This window comes from Elephas maximus, chromosome X, assembly GCF_024166365.1.
Source record: "Elephas maximus indicus isolate mEleMax1 chromosome X, mEleMax1 primary haplotype, whole genome shotgun sequence".
NCBI classification, from domain to species: domain Eukaryota; kingdom Metazoa; phylum Chordata; class Mammalia; order Proboscidea; family Elephantidae; genus Elephas; species Elephas maximus.
Window position 1 is genome coordinate 9,986,545 of NC_064846.1, and position 6,847 is coordinate 9,993,391.

Genomic DNA, 6,847 nt, shown 5'->3' on the forward strand with positions numbered 1-6,847 from the left:
GCCATTTGCACCACCCAGGGACTCCAAGGCCAGAGTTGGAGCAGATAAATGAAAAGGAACCAAACCAAGCCGGTGGCAGGAGCATGTAGGAGGGAAGATGCCTAGTCAGCACCCCAGTGACCAAGTGAGAAAGATGAGAAGAGAGCTTCATATTTTTAAAAGATTATTAAAATAATTACTTTCTCAAATGAATTTCTCCATTATTAATTCATATTTTAGGCCATGAATATCATGCATAACAAAACATTAACACTTATTTGTACTTTAAGGCCACAGACTGGAAATTTTCATATGCCCTCTTTATCACTAAAACATAAAATCAATCTTTTTCCTTTGGTTGCTTTCTGCTGAAGTTAAAGTGACTCAGTGGTCAAGTTTTTTTGGTTGTTGTTGTTCTTGTTAGGTGCCGTCAAGTGGGTTCCAACTCATAGCAACCCTACATACAACAGGAAGAAACATTGCCTGATCCTACACCATCCTCACAACCTTTGTTATGTTTGAGCCCATCATTGCAGCCACTGTGTCAATCCACCCTGTGGAGGGTCTTTCTCTCCTTTGCTGACCCTCTACATTACCAAGAATGGTGTCCTTCTACAGTGACTGATCCCTCCTGATAACATTTCCCAAGTAAGTGAGATGAAGTCTCACCATCCTCACTTCTATTGAGCGTTCTGGCTATATTTCTTCCAAGCCAGATTTTTTGGCTCTTCTGACACTCCATGGTATATTTGATATTCTTCACCAACACCAAAATTCAAAGGCATGAATTCTTCTTCAGTCTTCCTTATTCATTGTTCAAATTTCACACCCATATGAGGCTATTGAAAATACCATGGCTTCGGTCAGGTGTACCTTATTCCCCAAGGTGACATCTTTGCATTTTAACTTTAAAGAAGTCTTTCGCAGAACATTTGCCCAATACAATACATAGTTTGATTTCCTACTTTTTGATACCAAATGACAAATCAACTCAAATGACATTAAAGCATTGTTGTTGTTAGGTGCCATCAAGTCGGTTCTGACTCATAACGACCCCATGTACAACAGAACCAAATACTCCCCGATCCTGTGCCATCCTCACAAGTGTTGTTATGCTTGAGGCCACTGTTGCAGCCACTGTGTCAATCCATACTGTTGAGGGTCTATCTCTTTTTCACTGACCCTCTACCAAGCATGATGTCCTCCTCCAGGAACTGACCCCTCCTGGTAACACGCACAAAGTGAGACATAGTCTCGGCATCCTTGCTTTTAAGGAGCATTCTTGTTGTACTTCTTCCAAGACAGATATGTTCCTTCTTCTTGCAGTACATGGTATATTCAATATTCTTCACCAACACTACAATTCAAAGGCGTCAATTCTTCTTTGGTCCTCCTTATTCATTGTCCAGCTTTCACATGCATATGATGTCATTGAAAACACTATGGCTTGTGCCAGGCATACCTTAGTCTTCCTGGTGACATCTTTGCTTTCAACACTTTAAAGAGGTCTTTTTGCAGCAGATTTGCCCAGTGCAATGCATCTTTTGATTTCTTGACTGCTGCTTCCACGGCTGTTGATTGTGGATCCAAATAAAATGAAATCCTTAACAACTTCAATCTTTTCTCCATTTATCATGATGTTGCTTATTGGTCCAGTTGTGAGGATTTTTGTTTTCGTCATGTTGAGGAGTAATCCATACTGAAGGCTGTGGTCTTTGAACTTCATTAGTAAGTGCTTCAAGTTCTCTTCACTTTAAGCAAGCAAAGTTGTGTCATCTGCATAACATCAGTTGTTAATGTCTTCTTTCTATCCTGATGCCCTGTTCTTCTTCTTATAGTCCAGCTTCTCAGGTTATTTGTTCAGCATACAGATCAAACAGGTATGGTGAAAGGATACAACCATGACGCACACCTTTCCTGACTTTAAACCAATCAGTATCCCCTTGTTCTGTCCGAACAACTGCCTCTTGATCTATGTAAAGGTTCCTCATGAGCACAATTAGGTGTTCTGGAATTCCCATTCTTTGCAATGTTATCCATAATTTGTTATGATCCACACAGTCGAATGCCTTTGCATAGTCAATAAAACACAGGTAAACATCTTTCTAGTGTTCTCTGCTTTAAGCCAGGATCCATCTGACATCGGTGATGAATTATGGAGTTACCATGACCTTGCCTTGTGTTGTGGATTGAATTCTGTCCCCCAAAAAATGTTTGTATCAACTTGGTTAGGCCATGATTCCCAGTATTGTGTGGTTGTCCTCCATTTTGTGATTGTAATTTTATGTTGAGAGAATTAGGGTGGGATTGTAACACCACCCTTACTCAGGTCACCTCCCTGATCCAGGGTAAAGGGAGTTTCCCTGGGTTGGGGCCTGCACTTCCTCTTATCTCTCAAAAGATAAAAGAAAAGGTAAGCAAGCAGAGAGTTGCGAATCTCATACCACCAAGAAAGCAGCACCGGGAGCAGGGCATGTCCTTTGAACCTGGGGTCCCTGCGCCTGAGAAGCTCCTCCACCAGGGGAAGATTGGGGACAAGAATATTCCTCCAGAGGTGACAGAGAAAGAAAGCCTTCCCCTGGAGCTGATGTCCTGAATTTGGACTTGTAACCAACCTACTAGACTGTGAGAGAATAAATTTCTCTTTGTTAAAGCCATCCACCTGTGTTACTTCTGTTATGGCAGCACTAGATAACTAAGACAGGATTTGGTACCCAGAGAGTGGGGTGCTGCTTTAACAGATACCTAAAATGTAGAAGCAGTTATGAAACTGTGAGTGGATAGAGTTGGGACAGCGGCAGAGGTCCAGCACAACAGAGAAACAGCAGCAGCAGAACCAGGAGGCCAGTATGAAACGACTCTGGAGCCGACCCACGAAGCTAGAGAGCTGAGTCCCTGTGCGCAGGAGCCTTCCTGGTGGAGTTGGGTGCCTCCAGGTACTTATCGGTGGAGCTGGGCTTGCCGACCCACGGAGCCAGAGATCTGAGTGCCTGTGTGCAGGAGGGGTCCTGGCGGAGTGGGGTGCCTCCGGGCACATATCGGTGGAGCTACAGAGCTTTAGAACACTTGCCCCAGCAGGGCAGATGCTGGCATGGGGCCCAAGGAGCCAAGAGGCCAACACAGCAGGAAGCAGAAGCCGAGCTGCCTCAGAAGACTAGACATCAACCAAATATTTTTGGTAGAGTGACGCTGTGTATTCCCTCCATCTTCTCTTGATGCTTCCCGAGTCGTTTAATATTTTTCCCAAGGCATCATTCACTATTGCAGCTGGAGGCTTGAGTTTTTTCTTCAGTTCTTTCAGCTTGAGAAATGCTGAGCATTTTCTCCCCTTTTGGTTTTCTATCTCCAGGTCTTTGCACATGTCATTACAATACTTTGTCTTCTTGAGCTGGCCTTTGAAATCTTCTGTTGAACTCTTTTACTTCATCATTTCTTCCTTTTGCTTTAGCTGCTCAACATTCGAGAGGAAGTTTCAGAGTCTCTTCTGACATTCATTTTGGTCTTTTCTTTCTTTCCTGTCTTTTTTATGACCTCTTGATTTCTTCACGTATGATGTCCTTGATGTTATTCTAAAACTCGCCTGCTCTTCAGTCATTAGTGTTCAATTCATCAGATCTATTCTTGAGATGATCTCTAAGTTCAGGTGGGATATACTCAAGGTTGTACTTTGGCTCTCGTTAGATTGTTCTAATTTTCTTCAGGTTCAACTTCAACTTCCATATGAGCAACTGATGGTGTGTTCTGCAGCTGGCCTCTGGCCTTGTTCTGACTGATGATATTGAGCTTTGGCATCATCTCATCCCACAGATGAAGTCGATTTGATTCCTGTATGTTCCATCTGGCAGTGTCCCTGTCGTTTATGTTGGTGGAAAAAGGTATTTGCAATAAAGAAATTGTTGGTCTTGCAAAATTGTATCATGTGATCTCTGGCATTGTTTCTATAACCAAGGCCATGTTTTCCAACTACTGATCCTTCCTTGTTTCCAACTTTCAAATTCTAATCTTCAGTAATTATAAATGCATACTGATTTCATGTTTGATAAATTACAGGCTGCAGAAGTTGGTAAAAATCTTCTATTTCTTCATCTTTAGCCTTAGTGGTTAGTGCGTTAGTTTGAATAATAGTCGTATTAACTGGTCTCCCTTGTAGGCATATGGATATTATCCTATCACTGAAGCATTGTACTTCATCATAGATCTTGAAATGTTCTCATTCACAAAGAATGCAAAGCATATGGATATTATTCTATTACTGACTGTGTTGTACTTCAAGATAGATCTTGAAATGTTCTTTTTCATGATGAATGCAACGCCATTCCTCTTCAAGTTGTCATTCTCAGCATAGTAGACCATATGATTGTGCAATTCAAAATGGCCAATAGCAGTCCATTTCAACTCACTAATTCGATTTTGATGAGTTCCAATTTTCCTTCATTCATACTTTGTACATTCGATGCTCTGATTATTAATGGATGTTTGCAGCTGTTTCTTCTCATTTTGAGTCATGCCACATCAGCAAATGAAGGTCCCGAAAGCTTGACTCCATTCACTTCATTAAGGTCTACTCTACTTTGAGAAGGCAGCTCTTCCCCAGTCATCTTTTGAGTGCCTTTCAACCTGAGGGACTCAATTTTTGGCACTATATCAAACAAGGTACCATTGCTATTCATAAGGTTTTCACTGGCTAAATTTTTAAAGAGGTAGACTGCTGAGTCCTTTGTCCTAGTCTGTCATAGTCTGGAAGCTCAGCTGAAACCTCTCTGTCATGGGTGACCCTACTGGTATCTCAATACCGGTGGCACAGCTTCCAGAATCACAGCAACACGCAAGCCCCCACAATACAACAAAATGACAGACACATTACTGTTGTTGTTGTTGCGTTAGATGCCCTCGGATTGGTTCTGACTCATAGTGACGGTGTGTACCACAGAACCAAACACTGACCGGTTCTGCATAATCCTTACAATTGTTGTTATACTAGAGTCCATTGTTGCAGCCACTGTACCAATCCATCTTATTGAGGGTCTTCCTCTTTTCTGCTGGCTCTGTATTTTACTGATCCCTCCTGCCAACATGTCCAAAGAATTTAAGATACAATCTCACCATCCTTGCTTCTAAGGAGCATTCTGGTTGTACTTCTTTCAAGACATATTTGTTCATTCTTTTGGCAGTCTGTGGTATATTCAATATTCTTCACCAACACCACAATTCAAAGACGTCAGTTCTTCTTCAGTGTTCCTTATTCATTGTCCAGGATTGATATGCATATGATGCGATTGAAAATACCATGGTTTTGGTCAGGCACATGTTAGTGCTCAAGGTGACATCTTTGCTTTTCAACACTTTAAAGAGGTCCTTTGCAGCAGATTTGCCCGATGCAATGCGTCTTTGAATTTCTTGACTGCTACTTCCATATGCATTGATTTTGGATCCAAGTAAAATGAAATCCTTGACAAATTCAATCTTTCTCCATTTAGCATGATGTGGCTTATTGGTCCAGCTGTGAGGATTTTTGTTTTCTTTATTTTGAGGTGTAATCCATACTGAAGGCTGTGGTCTTTGATCTTCATCAGTAAGTGCTTCAAGGCCTCTTCACTTTCAGCAAGCAAGATTGTGTCATCTACATAACACCGGTTGTTTATGACCCTTGCTCCAATTCTGATGCCCCATTCTTCTTCATATAGTCCAGGTTCTCAAATTATTTGCTCAGCATACAGATTGAATAGGTATGGTGAAAGGATCTAACCATGACACACACCTTTCCTGACATTAAACCACACAGTATCCCCTTGTCCTGTCTAAACAGCTGCCTCTTGATCTATGTACAGGTTCCTCATGAGCATAATTAAGTATTCTGGAATTCCCATTTTTTGCAATGTTATCCATAATTTGTTATGATCCACATAGTCAAATGCCTTTGCATAGTCAATAAAACACAGGTAAGCCTCCTTCTGGTATTCTCTGCTTTCAGCCAGGATCCATCTGACATCAGCAATGATATCCCTGGTTCTATACCCTCTTCTGAATCCAGCCTGAATTTCTGGCAGATCCTTGTCAATATACTGCTGCAGCAGCATTTGAATGATCTTCAGCAAAATTTTGCTTGCACGGGATATTAATGATATTGTCTGATAATTTCCATATTCAGTTGGATCACCTTTCTTGGGAATAGGCACAAATATAGATCTCTTCTAGTCAGTTGGCCAGGTAGCTGTCTTCCAAATTTCTTGGCATAGATGAGTGAGCACTTCCAGTACTGCATCCATTTGTTGAAACGTCTCAATTGATATTCCTTCAATTCTTGGAGCCTTGTTTTTTTACCAATGACTTCAGTGCAGCTTGGACTTCTTTCCTCAGTACCATGTGTTCCTGATCATATGCTGCCTCTCGAAGTGGTTGAAATTTGACTAATTCTTTTTGATATAATGACTCTGCATATTCCTTCCATCTTCGTTTGCTGCTTCCTGCATCATTTAATATTTTCCCCGTAGAATCTTTCACTATTGCAACCATAGGCTTGAATTTTTTCTTCAGTTCTTTCAGCTTGAGAAACGCCCTGCATGTTCTTGCCTTTCAGTTTTCTATCTGCAGCTCTTAGCACATGTCATTATAATGCTTTGTCTTCTCAAGCCACCCTTTGAAATCTTCTGTTCAGTTCTTTCATTTCATCATTTCTTCCTTTCGCTTTAGCTGCTCAACACTCGAGAGCAAGTTTCAGAGTCTCCTCTGACATCCATCTTGGTGTTTCCTCTCTTTTCAATGACCTCTTGCTTTCTTCATATAGGATGTCCTTGATGTTGTTCCACAACTCACCTTGTCTTCAGTCATTAGCATTCAACGCGTCAAATCCATTCTTGAGATGGTCTCT